Source organism: Apodemus sylvaticus, chromosome 8, assembly GCF_947179515.1.
Source record: "Apodemus sylvaticus chromosome 8, mApoSyl1.1, whole genome shotgun sequence".
Lineage (NCBI taxonomy): Eukaryota > Metazoa > Chordata > Mammalia > Rodentia > Muridae > Apodemus > Apodemus sylvaticus.
Window position 1 is genome coordinate 23,690,309 of NC_067479.1, and position 17,780 is coordinate 23,708,088.

Below are 17,780 nucleotides of genomic sequence, written 5' to 3' on the forward strand. Positions count from 1 at the left end.
GTCCATTGAGGAAAGTGCAGTGTTGAAGTCACCCACAATTATTATGTTAGGTGCAATGTGTGCTTGGAGCTTTAATAAAGTTTCTTTTATGAAAGATGGTGTCCTTGAATTTGGAGCATAGATGTTCAGGATTGAGAGTTCTTCTTGTTGTATTTTTCCTTTGACCAGCAAGAAGTGTCCCTCAGAGTCTCTTTTGATGACTTTGGGTTGAAAGTCAATTTTATCTGATATTAAAATGTCTACTCCAGCTTGTTTCCTGAGACCATTTGCTTGTAAAATTGTCTTCCAGCCTTTTACTCTAAGGTAGTGTTTGTCTTTGACCCTTAGGTGTGTTTCCTGTAAGCAGCAAAATGTAGGGTCCTGCTTACGTATCCAGTCAGTTAGTCTATGTCTTTTTCTTGGGGCATTGAGTCCATTGATGTTAAGAGATATTAAGGAATAATGATTGTTACTTCCTGTCATTTTTGATGTTATTTTTTAAATTTGATTGGTTAACTTCTTTTGGGTTTGATGAAAGGTTACTATCTTGCTTTTTCCAGGATGAAGTTTCCCTCCTTGTATTGGTGTTTTCCTCCTATTATCCTTTGTAGGGCTGGGTTTGTGGATAGATATTGGGTAAACTTGGTTTTGTCATGGAATATCTTAGTTTCTCTATCTACGGTGATTGAGAGTTTTGCTGGATATAGTAGTTTTGGCTGGCATTTGTGTTCTCTTAGCGTCTGCATGAGATCAGCCCAGGATCTTCTAGCCTTCATAGTCTCAGGTGAAAAGTCTGCTGTGATTCTGATAGGTTTTCCTTTATATGTTACTTGGCCTTTTTCTCTTACTGCCTTTAATATTCTTTCTTTGTTTAGTATATTTGGTGTTTTGATTATTATGTGACAGGAAGTATTTCTGTTCTGGTCCAGTTTGTTTGGAGTTCTGTAGGCTTCTTGTATATTCATGGGCATCTCTCTTTAGGTTAGAGAAGTTTTCCTCCATAATTTTATTGAAGATATTTGCTGGCCCTTTAAGTTGTAAATCTTCACTCTCATCTATGCCTATAATCCTTAGGTTTGGTCTTCTCATTGCGTCCTGGATATCCTGGATATTTTGGGTTACAAGCTTTTTGCATTTTCTTTAACTGTTGATTGAGAGTTTTGCTGGATATAGTAGTTTTGGCTGGCATTTGTGTACTCTTAGCGTCTGCATGAGCAAAACTGTCCATGGTTTCTATGGTATCTTCAGCGTCTGAGATTCTTTCTTCTATCTCTTGTATTCTGTTGTTGATATTTGCATCTATGTCCACTGATTTCTTCCCAAGGCTTTCTATCTCCAAAGTTGTCTCCCTTTGAGTTTTCTTAGTTGTTTCTACTTCTGAATTTAGTTCCTGGATTGTTTTGCTTAGCTCCTTCACTTGCTTGTTTGTGCTTTCCTGTAATTCTTTAAGAGATTTTTGTGTTTCCTCTTTCATGACCGCAGCCTGTTGACCAAAGTTCTCCTGTATTTCTTTAAGTGTTTTTTGTGTTTCCTCCTTATTGGCTTTTGTATTCTCCTGGATTTCTTTCAATGATTTTTGTGTTTCCCTTGCAAGGGCTTCTAACTTTTGATCCATTTTCTCCTGAATTTCTTTAAGTATGTCCTTCATGTGTTCCTGTACCAGCATCATGACCAGTGATTTTAAATCCAAGTCTTGTTTTACTGGTGTGATGGGGTATCCAGGACATGCTGGTAAAGGAGAATTGGGTTCAGGTGTTGCCATATTGCCTTGATTTCTGTTAGTGACATTCCTGCGTCTGCCTTTTGCCATCTAGTTCTCACTGGTGTTAGTTGGTGTTGTCAATGCTGGACTCACCAGTGCAAGCTGCCCCTTCCCAGTTGGCCTCTGGTGCACAGCTTACCTCCTGCACTGCCTGGAGAAAGAGTGTTGTTGTCCAGGCTGTTCAGACCCCGAAGCAGACACCTGAAGGCTCCTGCTGGGGCCCGCTGGATTCACAGGAGCACACTGACTTCTCCCACTGGCAGATCGCCTTTTCAACAAATGGTGCTGGTTCAACTGGAGGTCAGCATGCAAAAAGAATGCAAATTTTCCATTCTTATCTCCTTGTACTAAGCTCAGGTCCAAGTGGATAAAGAACCTCCACATAAAACCAGACATACTGAAACTAATAGAAAAGAAACTTGGGAAGATCCTTGAGGACATGGGCACAAGGGAAATTTTCCTCAACAGAATAACAGTTTATGCTCTAAGATCAAGAATTGACAAAATTACAAAGTTTCTGTAAGGCAAAGGACATTGTCAAAAGGGCAAAACGGCAACCAACAAATTGGGAAAAGATCTTTACCAACACTACATCCGACAGAGGTCTTATACAAAGCCATGATATACAAAGAACTCAAGAAGGTAGACTTCAGAGATCCAAATAACCCCCTTAAAAATGGGGTACAGAGCTAAACAAAGAATTTTCACCTGAGGAATACCAAATGGCTGAGAAGCACCTAAAGAAATGTTCAACATCCTTAGTCATCAGGGAAATATAAGTCAAAACAACCCTGAGATTTTACCTCACACCAGTCAGAATGGCTAAGATGAAAAACTGAGGAGAAAACAGGTACTGGCAAGGATGTGGAGAAAGAGGAACACTCCACTGTTGGTGGGGTTGCAAGCTGGTACTACCACTCTGGAAAGCAGTCTGGCAGTTCCTCAGAAAACTGGGAATGATACTTCCAGAGGACGCTGCTATACCACTCCTGGGCATATACCCAGAGTATTCCCCAGCATGCAATAAGGATACATGATCCACTATGCTCATAGCAGCCTTATTTATAATAGCCAGAAGCCAGAACGAACCCAGATGTCCCTCAATGGGGGAATGGATACAGAAAATGTGGTATATTTACACAATGGAGCCCTTAGAAACAATGAATTCATGAAATTCTTAGACAAATGAATAGAACTGGAGAATATCATCCTAAGTGAGGTAACCCAGTCTCAAAAGAGCATTCACTGATAAGCGAATATTAGCCTAGAAGGTTGGAATCCCAAGACACAACTCACATATCAAATGATGACCAAGAAAAAGGAAGGAATGGCCCCTTGTCCTGGAAAGGCTCAGTACAGCAGTGTAGGGGAATACCAGGACAGGGAAGTTGAAAGGGGAGGGAAGAGGGCTTATGGGACTTTTGGGGAGGGGGGATCCAGGAAAGGGGAAGTTATTTGAAATGTAAAAAAGAATATATCGAATAAAACAATAATAAAATAAAATGTTAAACAACTCAAATAAGAAACGAACAAAGGATTCTAGGGCATCCACCCAAAAATATCAGTCTTTTATTTTTTTGAGGAAGTGGTTGTTTCAATGAGAATGGCCCCCATGGGGTTACATAGTTGACTATTTCATCCCCACTTGTTGAAACTTTTTGGGAAGGATCAAGATGTGTGGCCTTGTTGGAGGAGGGGTATATCTTTGAGGGAGGGCTTTGAGGTCTAAAAATCCCTAGTTAGCACTCTCCCTTCATGGTGCCTGTAGAACAGATCTAAGTACACAACTACTGCTCCAGCCTGCATGCCGGCTGACATGATTATCATCGACTCTAATCTTCTGAAACTGTAAATTCCAAATTAAATCCTTTCTTTCATAAGTGGCCTTGGTATTGGTCATTGTCATACAATTAAAAAAAAAAATTAGACAAAAACTTTTTAATGCATGAGAACTTCTCTGTGATATAATTACAATAAATACTCAAAAACAAGTATGATTATAAAAATAATATATAGCCATTTGTTTCTTCTCTCTTTCAAGAATGGTGCCTTACTAATTACCACATAAGCCAATGTTTTCTCTCTCTAAAGCACATGCAGGTTATTGGAAGCCTTACTAAAGTTTAGGTCATAATCCAGCAGATCTGTGGTATGGCCTGAAGCTCCATTTCTTACAAATGCCATATGCTGGTCCTTGAATCATGCCATAATAATTATATAGCTTTATTTATTAATTGTATGTGTATGGTTGTTTTGTCTGTATGTATGTACATGTACCATGTGAGTGTCTGGTGTTTGCAGAAGCAAAAAAAAGTGGCAATGGATATCTTGGGACAGGAGTTAAGGATGATTGCAAGTGGCCACATGGGTGCTAGATATCAACTCCTTTGCAAGAGTACTCTAACCCACTAAGTCATGTCTCCAGCCCTTCAGAATTATATTTTTTAGTATTGAATTTGAAAATGTAAGTATAAAATATTGATGATCATGCAGTTATAGGGCAAGAAGTTTTCCTTAGAGAATTTGTTTAGAAACCAGAGCAATGGCTAAGAATACACATTGTGCTGTCAGAGGCCCACGTGCTGTTCCCATCATGCATTTCAGATGAGTTATGAACTCCTGTCATTCCAGCTTGACATCTCTGATCTCAGAGGGCACTTGCACCTACATGTGCATACACACACATATACACATACATACACATAATTTAAAAATAAATATTTTAAAATTTGTAACATTTTATAACCCAACAATTATTGCTAGCTATTGACTCTGATGGATCTGACTGAAGAATTAAGTCTGAGAATCAAATATTCAAGAAGTTTTAGGGTAAGAAGTCATGTGTGACTCCTGTCCAAAGTGATTTCTGCTTTCTCTAACACATTTAATGGTCAAACTGATCATTATATTCCTAACCATATATACACATATATAGATATATTACATATGCATCTATGCACCACACAACTTTAATAATGCCTTATACTAAAACACAAGACTCCAAATTAAACATGAATTGTGAATGCTCTAAGCATGGCTTTTACAAGCCACTTTTCTTTATATGCTAAAGTACAATTTTATGGATTTTTAGAGCAAATGGTGAAATTTCAAGTAAAAAGCTCTCAAAATGCCTCATAATTTAAGGTTGCTTAGTGTCTTAAAATTTAAAAGCCAGTAACAAAATTCAGTGTAGAAATTCTAAATGCATCTCTAAATATCTCATAAGGAAAAAAGTAGTCAGCAAAATGAAGGGAAGTCATGAATGTTTCAACAGAGTGAGAAGTTTACAGATCTACTACCACAAAGAGAAAAAGGGTTGCAAGTTAATCAACCATTAAAGTTCGAGCAATGTTACATGGCCAAAGGCCAATGAGTCTTCAGGCTCCACTGCCCACAATCTACACAGGACTCTTCTTTTCTCAACTACAGCTCAAATGAAGAGGAGGGATCTCCAAGAAGCTCAAAAGCTAGCCCCCATTTTAACCAAGTACAGAGGATTTGTGTATGATGTGTTATCCAAGGTCATATAGCCATGACTAAGTGGTAAAATTTAAAATAAACCATCACAGAGAAAGACATAATGTCAAAGAACACAATGAAGATGTTTAACAGAAAGTATTTCAAATTCTACAATTTTCAACACCAAATAAAAGCTATCAAAAATATATTTGAAGATAATTTTTCCAAATATTTTACATAGTAATTAATCATACATTTTGCATGTAGTATTTACACAGTAATAATTTTATGGGCTACTTAAAAGGATAATACTAGGAATAATATATAACTAAAAAAGTATACTACTAACATTTTCATCAGATTATCCTTACATGTATATAAAAATTGCACTTACAGTGCAAATAAAATTAAACTTGGCAAGTAATAAATATTATAATTATCCCAGTATTTCTACTCATGCATGTGATATATTACTTAATTTATCCACATTTCTCTAAGAATTTGCTTATATGTATATTTCTGCTACTAGCTACTGAATACACTGAAGATGGATTATGATTTCTGTCTTTATGCTCCCTTTAACATCTGGGCTTTAGTTGAAATTACACAAACATGAAATTGACCAGAACCTTTCTTTCTTATTTAATATTCTGTTATCCATTAAAATAAATTTGAAAAATTAAGATAATTGCAGTGATAATGTGAGCATAAACTAACAGGTCTCTGGCTTTTACATTTACAGATCATATAGAGCTTTCTTTCCTTCTTATCCACAAAATGTAAGTAAATAAGTTTTCACAGTATGAGCCACCCCCCAATCCGTTGCCAGGGAAATAATGCAGTTGCTTCCTCCCACGGCCATGCATCTTCCCCCACTGCTCATTCAGCCAAACCTTAGTATTTACTACCTACACTGTGGAGGATGCTTTGCAATGCAAGTTAGCAGAAATTTCAACTTGGAATCTTCCACCTGAGAAGGGTACTAACTAAATATCAAATATTCCATCTGCAAGTATGTTAGAGAAGTCTTTTGGGATAGTGCTTGCCCTTGCTGGGCAGTTTTCCTCCCAAACAAATTATATATCACTTATTATTGAAAATTACACTGACTGAAAATTACACCAACATCTCTGCCATGTTTAAATATGGACGCACCCTTGAATGCACCCTTGAATGCACCCTTGTTAGAATCGTTGATGTTTACAAAGTAAACACAGTAATACCCATGCAACACGTCATGTTTATAACCCAAACTCAATTTGTGTGGGTATCTACAACTCATGCTATCTTGCCCATCAAAAGTAAAGTAATATGAAATAAATGCTGATGGTTATTGTTTATATCTATTTAAATAACTTGATTATCCCTACATTTCCAATTCCAAGTCTCTTTTTCTAGTGAATTTATAATCTTGATCTTACCCCATCCTAAAATAGTAATTTATTTAGGCACCTAAGCCCACAGTAGCCCAATTTCTGGAACCAGAGACATAGCCAAGAGGACTTGACGCTTACATGTAGGATCAAGAGTCCATTCACAAAACCCACATAGCAATGTACACCTGCACCACAACTCCTGTTCCAGAGGATCCAACATATTCTTCTGACCTCCATAGGCTTAAGCATTGATTCGGTATACCCTCATGGAGATAGACCACTTTTAAACATAAAGTGAATAGTCTTAAAAATAAGGAAAAGCAATACTTAGGGAAACTAGCATGTAACTGCTTTTCATGGAGATTACAGATAAAGGAACATGAAGAGGAACATGAGCATCAACGGTGGATGAGAAAAGTTGCATGTCTAGTTTTCCGAATTTCTTATCCATTTCCCTTTCTATCAGGAGGGCCAGAGGTCAAGGCTTTGTTTGAAAACCTGGTATGTGCCTAGAAGTATAACTTGGACACCACATGGTAATTTTACATTTAACCCTATCCCTCCCATCTCCCTAAAATCCCAGCTCAAATTCACATTCTTATAATCTTCTTCTGGCTGGGTAGTGGTGATGCACGCCTTTAATCCCAGCACCCGGGAGGCAGAGGCAGGTGGATTTCTGAGTTAGAGGCCAGCCTAGTCTACAGAGTGAATTCCAGGACAGCCAGGGCTATACAGAGAAACCCTGTCTCAAAAAAACATAAATAAATAAATAAATAAATAAATAAATAAATAAATAAATAAATAAAATAAAATAATCTTCTTCTGAGCAGTTTTGAAAGCCTCGTCCAAAAAAATGAACTAATCCTATACACCCAAGTTCCCCAACCGACAATTGGGTAAAACAAGATGGTCATTTCTTTAAAAAACAAACAAAACTTTGGAAATATGCTTCTTGATATAGTTAATGTTTTTGTGTATGAATGTGGGTTCACAAACAAGGTCTCAGGCTGATTTTGTGTGTTTGTGTGTGTGTGTGTGTGTGTGTGTGTGTGTGTGTGTGTGTGTGTGTGAAAGAGAGAGGGGGAACAGAGAGAGAGGGAGGGACAGAGGGAGAGAGAGAGAGATCTTTGGGGACTCATCTACTCATATACCATGGCACACATATGGTGGTCAGAAGACAATTGTGGAGTCATTTCTTACCCTCAACCTTTACATTGGTTCAGTAGATTAAACTCCAATTATGAGCATTGTGCAGCATGTGTCTTTATGGACTGAACCATTTTGTCCTCTCTGAACTCCTCCTGTGATAAGATCCTCATCTGATTCACCATCTAATACCCCATCCTAGAAGTCCTTGTTATTCATCCTGGTGCTCACTGAATTCTACAAAGTTTCTCAGGAACTTACTGCAGAAGAGCCTAGGTCCAGAGTCTCTCTCTAGTAACCTAGAGTGAGTTTTAAGTTCTCCACCATCAGTCCCTGCTAATGGCCTCCATATTTTTTGAGTCCAGTTATCCACTAAAAGGACACAGAGTTTTCTGTTCAATGAAGTTGCAAGGTTGGTTAGAGATATTAATCTGTCTGGTACTGTTCGAACCTCAACTACTATTGTTTTCCCAGACTCTACACTGTAAAATATCTTTCTGTCTAAAAGAATCTATGAGTGTATCTGATATTTTGATCTGTTATGATTAACACAGGATGTTCTTGAAGAGAAATTACACAAACACCTTCCCAGGCAAAGCAATCAAATAGTCAGAATCACAAAAGAGAACAGACAGATAACAATTGCTTCGTTTTGTTTTGTCACTCTGGTATCATTACTTCTCAGGTGTCACAATAAAACAGTTTGCTGGTTTATATTCCCTTTAGCAAAGCCAAAATCCCTGGGTTCTAACTGAACTTCTGGAGCTAGTCTCTTGTTCTTCCAGGATCTCTTCTCTACATCTTTACAGATACTTCTCGGAGTTTGTTTGGATGGTTGGTTATTTGTTTATTTATTTATTTATTTTTATTTATTATTTGCTTTATCGCTGTCTTGCTTCCTATTCCTACCTTTAATCTCCCACTTTGTGACTAGTAAATGCACAGAAGTTACTCTAAGCAGAGAGACCTTTTTGATTTTGACAGCTGCAATCTGGCTGCAGATTGTCCCCTGAGTACAGCAGAAGCTTGATTCGACTTGGTCACCACTTCCCCCACACCACCTGGCATGTGTGACACATGCAGCCAATGTCCAATAATAACTTGTTCGTTGATTTATTAGAAAATTGTTCATCTGAAGTCGGTTCTCAAAAACTTTCCATATGTCAATGCCTTCAGCTAACTAAAATGTTATTTATATTTTAGGAAAATGAAGTCACAAGTCCCCAGAACTGCGTGTTCACACAGTGGTAATGAAGCAAAACCTGCAAGTTTTAGTTTTCTTTTGAGAAATGTTTCTATCATGCAGCCCTTTGAGTTTGTGCCTTTGCAAATTCTATACCCTTCTCTTTTTTTGTATTTGAATTATTGATGATTCCATTTGGTGACATGATCATGTGTTCTTTTGCTTTTAAAATATAATAAGTATGCGTTACATTGAGAGGTTGTCAAACTCAAACTGAAAAGGAATAAAGACATTTTTGTACAAATTTTCCTTTATTCATAAAATAGAAAGCAATTATGGAGAACACCTTTAGTTTCTCTGACATTTTGAAATATTTTCCTTTTCTACTAACTTAAATAAGCATTCAACATATCAATATTGTTAGAGGTTTCCCTTGCCACCTGAAAATAAGCAGCAGAATTTTTCTATCATTGAAATGAAAAATCAGTGGCCCTGCCCTTCATCCAAGAATCATCACCTGTGTGCCTGAACATCCAGAAGAAGGCAGCAAGATAGGAGAATCTACTAAGTAGCAATCATAGATGCTACCAAGCTCCTATGAGACCTGAAGAATAGGGAAATGGGGAAGGAGAGGAGAGGGAGGAGAAAGGGCAAAGGTCACTAAGGACAAGGATTGACAGCAGTAATCAAGAAAATGATTATTAAATTTCAAATTAAAGAAGCAAATGCTTCAAAATCACACCAGTATAAAATTATTTAAGCCACAAAAAACAAATGTAGATAAAACAAACACAGAGCATCAGCCTTTTATATATGTTCATGCATTATGTATATGAGTTCTTTGAGTTCAGACGACCAGCATACCAAGGTAAGGTCTTAGCTTTGGAAGCACATCAATCATGGTAAGATTTCAACAACCTCACAAGCAGAGCCCCAAATAATTATACCAGCCTTTGATTCCAAGGCTAGTAAGTGACTGAGTGTCTTATTTTACATTCCAGAAATGTAAAATACTCATTTAAAATGACTGCATTTTTACTTCTGTGCACTAAGAAAAGACATTGCTGCTGTTGAAAGATTCAACCTCAAAAGCTAAGGAAAGGTAAATGTTATGGAAATATATTACAGTAATATCCTGTATTCCTAACAGTAAGAAAAATTGCAGCATCATGAAACTTTCAACAGTCCACTATTTCTTAAGACATGAAGCTTCATTTTTTTACATTATTTTACATAGTTGGTCTCTCTCTCTCTCTCTCTCTCTCTCTCTCTCTCTCTCTCTCTCTCTCTCTGTGTGTGTGTGTGTGTGTGTGTGTGTGTGTGTGTGTGTGTGTGTAAGACACAGTATACTTGTAGTGGTCAGAGGAAAAGACTGGACTCAGCTCATCAGTGTCGGTGGCAAATGTTTGTTTACACTTAGCTATTTCCCCAGCTCCATCTTCATTTCTTTCAAGCATTCTATAAAAACCGATATCTAGTTGAGGTTAAAATAAACTAGCATGTCAGTGCTTCAAGAAAATATGCAAAATAATCTCCATTGTATATAGTTTTTAAATGCATAAAGTCTTAACATAAAGGGATTCAGTGCTTGATACAGAACTGTAAGGCATGCTGAGCAGATATTTCCTGAGCTCTGGTTTCATTCTGAATTATCCCTCCCTAAAAGAGACAAGACAAATAACTCTAAGGCTGTACTCACGATGATTATATATCATTTCCTAAGCATCACACATAGCAAACAGCAGCGTGGAAAAGCCAAGGCTACACATAGCTGTGCTAGAGTTGCAGCACACTGGCAAGGGTTATCACTTCTCCACGTGTTAAAGAAGGCTTTTCTTTGAAAGTCTAGCCCTTCATTTTGTAGAATTTCTATTTGTTTTGATATCTGAGTTACTTGGGACTCACTGAGCGTAAATGACAGAAACATAGCACACACCTGACACTACTCTTCTCAAAAGGAGAAAGACAAATGGCTGAACACTTAGATTGTTCAATATCTGCATCTATGGGGAAAATGCATGTTAAAACTTTAAGATTCCATCTCAGCCCTACAACGACCATGATCAGCAACATACATGACAAGTGTTGTCCTGATTTGGGGTATATGATTGTACAGCGCTGCTGGGACTAAAAACTGCTGTAGCCATTTGGAAATTAGTCTGGATGTTTCTCCAACAACAACAACAGTAATAACAACCTGGACTGGGAAGTACATCTACCCTATTATCCAGCTACATAACTCCTGGGAAAATACACAACAAACTTAATATCCTACTACAGAGACACATGCATAACCATGTTCATAGCTGCTCTAGTCACAACAGGTAGAAAATAGAGTTAACATAGATCTTCATCAAGTAATGATAAGGAAAAGGTGGTACATGTATACAAGGAACAATTACTCTGCTAAAAAGAAAAAACAAGGCCATTAAATTTGCAGGTAGATGCAAGGAACTGTAAAGTATTATATGGAATGATGTCATATATGGAGTAATGCCCCCAAAAGCAAATATTGTATTTTCCTTCCCATCTATAGGTCCTAAAACCAAATTTTTGGTTTTGTGTATTTAATCTTTGGTGCACGAGCAAGCCAGAAATCTAGGAGTCAACAATTGTAGGGAGGCATGGATTACTGGATGGTGGTAGTAGAATTAGTAGAATATAGAATAAGTGAGAATGGAAAGGGGAAATAGAAGGAAGGAAAGGTTCGAGCTGGTAATGGAGTGACAGGAATGGGAGAAGGAGGTAACAAGTGATTGGTTAAGCAAAGAGAAATATGTGTGAAAACCTGTATGTAAACCTATAATCTTCCCAAACAAGTAAGCAATATAATAAGACAGATGATGTGATATCAATGAACAGATGGGTAATACTGTGAGCTGAAGGCTAAAGAGGGGGTAGGGAGACGGAAAGAAAGGAAAGAATATAGGCTAGCCAACACGAAGGACATAGGAGGAAATTTGAGACCCCAGCAGTTAGCAAGCTGATTAAAAGTAAAATTTAAAATTTATTTGAACAAGTAAATACCCTGTACAGATGAACAATGTTGTGCCCAGAAGACAGGAATTGTTAAATGAAAATCTCAATGCCAGGCACAAGTTACCATCCTATGAAATTTTGTTCAGGGAGGCTCCAGAAACATTCCAAACAATTCAAGCTACTGCCACTGTTCATTCTTGTGTGATTAGATTTGAAGCCTGATCCACAGGAAGTAATGGATGCCTGATACTGTAAAGATAGTCAAAACCCAAGGTTGGGGAGATTACATGCCAAATGAGAGAATCTATTGATGTTGTTTTGCTAAATGGCCATTTCACTAAACTGTTTTGTAAATGTGTACTGGCTGGTTTTGTGTGTCAACTTGACACAAGCTGGAGTTATCATAGAGAAAGGAGCCTCTGTTGAGGAAATACCTCCATGAGATCCAACGTAAGGCATTTTCTCAATTAGTGATCAAGTGGGGAGGGCCCATTGTGGGTGGTGCCATTCCTGGGCTGGTGCTCTTGTTCTATAAGAGAGCAGGCTGAACAAAGCAGAGGAAGCAAGCCAGTAAGAAACATCCCTCCATGGCCTCTGCATCAGCTCCTGCTTCCTGACCTGCTTGAGTTCCAGTCCTGATTTCCTTTGGTCATGAACATCAGTATAGAAGTGTAAACTGAATAAACCCTTTCCTCCCCAACTTGCTTCTTGGTTGTGATGTTTTGTGCAGGAATAGAAACCCTGACTAACACAAATTATACAGGTTTTTAATCCCCATAGATTTGTGTTGTTTTGTTTTGTTTTTTCCGAGACAGGGTTTCTCTGTATAGCCCTGGCTGTTTTGGAAGTCACTCTGTAGACCAGGTTAGCCTTGAACTCAGAAATCTGCCTGCCTCTGCCTCCCAAGTGCTGGGATTAAAGGCGTGTGCCACCACTGCCTGGCCACAGATTTGTGTTGCTCTCACTTTGGTTCTGGGAATCTTCTTACTGCCGTGGGTAGTTAATCCAGAGACTCATAATGTTCAAAGCACTGAGAATAAAGGATGCTGAATCTCAGCTGTAGATGGGATGCCTACATCAACCATTCACAGCCTCAAGGCTCCAGGAATATGATGAAAGAGGAAACAGAGAAAACATCTAAGAGGAATGAGACCGAGAAATGATGTGAAATGCCTTCCTCTGGATAATACACGGCTGAGATACACATGAACTCACAGCATCTGTGTCTACCTATGCCTGTAGCTGAGAACCTATTGATTGGTGAAGGTTGTTGAGAAGGAAAATCACTTTGCCTTGTGGGGTAGCTATACTGGTACGGTGCCTATTCTCCTATGGACAGGGCCACAGTCACACACATGGGCAGCGCTCCTTAGAATCAGTGCAAAATCAAACCAAAAATAAGAGAATATGAAGTTGAAAACGAATGTGTTGGAGGATAGAAAACGAGTTGGAGAGAAGGAGTAGGAAGTCTATTGAGATGCATTGTATGTTTGTATGAAACTTTCCAAGAATTAAAATAGAAGATAAACAGAAGCTGACACTATTTAGAGTCAGATCTAGAGCCAGAGGTCTGTAAAGGAATTTTAATCCAGTTGTTAAAGCAAAGCATCAGATAAAAAAAATATTGTCTGACAGAATGCAGACATGTCCTGGATTATAGTATGATCTGAGATACACCCTTCGCACACACTTTTATTCCCTAACAATGAAGTTACGATTAGTCTGTAAAAGGAAGAAGCCATGTTTGAAAGTGATGTCTGAATGAGGGTAGACAAAGTGACAGAAAAATCAGACAATCAGAAAAAAGATTTGACAGAATGAGTCAGAGATAGGATGTGGTGTGTTCACACAAGAACAGCAGACAAAGAAAGACTACTTAAGAGCAATGAGAGAAAATAAAAGGTGGTGGTGGTATGGTAGGTGGTGATGATGTGCGTGAGGCAGTTTTCCTGGAACAGTTTTATAGAGATAGTTTAAAGAGAGAACAAGCTAGGCACAGGGGAAGACAGAATCAGAACAAGCCAGAGAATGATAAGGAGACAGTAGACTAGAACATATTGCTGAAGTCAGTTAGTATGAGGTCAGGCAGAGCAATTCAGTCAGAAGCAGAGAAAAGCCAGATTGAACCAGTCAATCTTGGAAGACTAGGTGCTATGGAGGCTAGAAGGTTCCAGATGTAGGCCTAGGAATAGAACAGACAAGGAATGTTCTGGGCTCAGCTCAATGCATGTATTCCTACAGCTTGAGTACATCTCTCATCACTCCTGAGGAAATGAAAGCGACAGTTACAGAGGTCAGATGACCAACTGGGCTGACTCAATTTAGTCAATTACTTTTCCAGAGTTTTCATTGTGTTAGATCATTTTCTTCCATTCATGGTAATTTTATTGAAAGTCATAATTTTGACTGAAGGACAGCTAATAAGAGTCTGTGGATGAACTCTGACAGATAGTTACCAAATCAGTACTGGCAGTGGGCTGCTCCTAAACAAGGGTTGCAGTTTTCTGAACCACTCCTTGTCCATGTTCAAGGATATGGTCTGAATCTCTGTGTTCTCAACAAATTCATAGATTGAAACCCAACTACCCAAATGATGGTATTATCAAATGGGATTTAGGTGATTAAGTCATGAGCTGTCATGAATGGCATTCTTGCCTTCATAAAAATTGACTTAGAGTTCCCTATCTCTTCTGCCATGAAAAGATATAATGAAAAGGAACCATCTTAGACCAGGGTGAAGACTTTCAGTACACACTGAATGTGCACCTGCCTTGATATGGGACTTCAAGATAACTAGAACTATGAGAAGCAAATTTCTGTTATTTATCAGCTTCTCAAGTTATGGGAATACATAAAGAATGGATTGTGTCAGGTTCACTCCAGAGATAGAAACCTCAAAGTTACCCTGTCCTTTCTTCTTGTTGGTCCTTGAACTCTATAGTTTCTGAATATACTCAGCTACACTATCTCAGTAAGTCCTTTAAGAATGGCAGTTGCTTTGAGGAAAGTGGTGTGAATGGCCAGTTTCATTTGACCCTATCTTCTCTTCAGAGTCCCCATCTCAAGCTTAAATAGTTTCCTAATCCTTTTGTGGGGGAAAGGATCAGTTTTTTTCTCAACTATATGTAGATTTTCTAGGCAGTTTCCTGTTGAGAATTGGTCTGTAAAAGTTAGTCCTTCTCTGTAATTTCAGTATCCTGACATAAGCCTCTTTGATCCTGAGCCATTTAGATCTTTATACCCCTGTATTGTTGTCTTCACAGATAATAATACCTAAAATTGGGGTAACCAAGATGGCTCAGCAGGAACAGACACTTGACATCCAGCCCAATTACTCAAATTTGATGTTGGCAATCAGCCTGAAAGAAAAGAGAAACTATTCCTGCATGTTGTGTTTTGTCCTTCACACATGCAGGAGCACCATAGTATTCATGCCCAAACAAACACATCACATCTTATACACTGCCTGAAATGCTAAATGCTACCATTCTAATATTGCTGCCTCAACATACAGAAGTAGAGATACAACCATTGGAAGGAAATATTTGTTTCTATTTTCAGACTAGCAAAATACCCCACACTCCATTCCATCTCCAGTCTTAGAAGTCTATGTCATGAAAATATCTGCATAAAGATACATGTTTTATCTAATCCCCTGCTGTACCCCCACAATACTAATTTTTTCTGATCATGTTTATCACTGCAGTAAAATAATGTTGTGAGTGTATTATATGCAAATGTATGAATATGTGCGTGTCCCAATCATTTACAGTTAAAAAACAAACAAAAAACTATGGATTTGATTTGCACCAGGTCTTGGGTTCTCAGCCAAACTAGAATCTCAGCCAAAATGATAAATGCCTCAGACAATGCTACTATGTGCTTCCATGTGGTACAAAGTTCATCATGCAACAAGGTTGTTGATTCAGTTGTGGCTTCTTTTTCTGCCATTTATTTTGTGTCTGGGAGAATGATGTTGACACTATTAAAATCAAAACTATTCAAGTAATAATGTTGGACCTCTTTCAAAGAAAAATAGAGAATGCATTAACAGGATGTTAGGAGACAAGGTTTGTCATGGCTCGAGTTTCTTCTGGGAAATGGTAAGAAACTTGATAAGTAAACACGGACAGATCTGAGATCTCTGGGAGTCCTCTGACAAAGGAGGAGCATGATAAAAATCACTGTCGCTGGGATGATTGACCAAGTCTGTCACAGATTGTGCCAGAAGAACCGAGTGGGGAAGACAGCTAATGGCCTTAGCAGCATGAATAAAAAGAGATAACAATTGCCAGACACTGAAGCAGAAATATTTCTCCACAGAGATGGCTTAGCCACTTCTTCAGTTGTCTGAGGCACCAATTCCATTTGTGATTCCATTTTGATTTATGCTTCTGCACATCACAAATTCCCCAGAAGGACTGCGAGAGATTCTATTTCAGAAAGACAAAGCTTAAATGACAGCAATAATCTCTAAAGATGAAAACTACTGGGTAAATGTGGACTAGCAACTGCCATCAATGTCTTAGGTAATACAACTTTCAGAAAAACCACTGTATAATTCCATGTTATTGTTTCCCTTTTTTATTAGATATATTCTTTATTTACAGTTCAAATGTCCCCTTTTCTGGTTCCCCCCCCCTGAAAGCCCCCTAACCCATCCCCCTCCCCCTGCTCACCAATCTACCCACTCCCACTTCCCTGTCCTGGTATTCCCCTACACTGGGGCATGGAGCCTTCCAGGACCAAGGGCCTCTCCTCCCTTTGATGTCCAACAAGGCCATCCTCTGCTGCATATGCAGCTGGAGCCATGGGTCCTTCCATGTGTACTCTTTGGTTGGTGGTTTAATCCTTTCGGAGGTAGTTTAGTCCTTGGGGTACTGGCTGGTTCATAATGTTGTTCCTCCTTTAAAACCTACAATACAGTGATAAGTGTCCATGTACCTATACATATGACAAAGTGACCTTCTAAGAGAACATAGTCACTTTCACTGTTGTGCAATCTTTGTGTTACCGTGCCCAGCACAAATAAGGTAGAGGAGGCAATTGTGATCTGAGTATGAAGCCTCCGTGAATGGAATTACACCCTTAGAGATGCCAAAGATCTCTCCCATTCCCCATCTTCTATATAGACCAGAATAAGAAGACAACGTTCTACATCCTAGAAAGTTCAAATGCCAGCATACCATTGGAAGACTCTGAGCCTTTAGACCTGTGAGAAGGACATGATTATTGTTTGAGCTTCCTAATTTATAGTACTTTGATATAACAGCCCAAAATGGCAAAGACACATGCTATACTGTACTAGTTATTATGTTGAAGACGAGAGTAGACAAAGAAAAAAAATCACACTAAAATTGTAGTTTGTATGCATAGTTTATCCACTATGCTCATATTTAAATATAGAATTGTAGAGAATTAAAAAGTTACACTGTTTTGACGGATGTGTGTCATATGAAGTATCTAATATTAATCCAGAGTTGACTTTACTAATCATCTGTCATAATGCTCAAGAGTCAAAATAATAAGAAACAATTACTGAACCAATTTATATGCTGCCATAAGAGTTACAACACACAGCAAGAGTCTAATGCATACTGAATATCAAGCATGTATTGTTGCAACCTCATGGTGTGGACTTAGCTTCTGCTGTCTCAAATCTGTTCCCCTCCCTCAGGTTTTGAAGAGCAGGTGAAATTTCTAAAAGACATGAGATAGGGAGGAAAGAAGGAAGGAAATGAATGTCTCAGAGAACAGAGCTCCATCAAGGGGAGTTTGTGTTTATTTTTTATTTTTTGTCTTTTACTATTTTTTTATTGAATATCATCTTCATTTACATTGCCAATGGTAAAACCTTTCCCAATATCCCCCCTCCCCTAAGACCCCCAACCCCTCC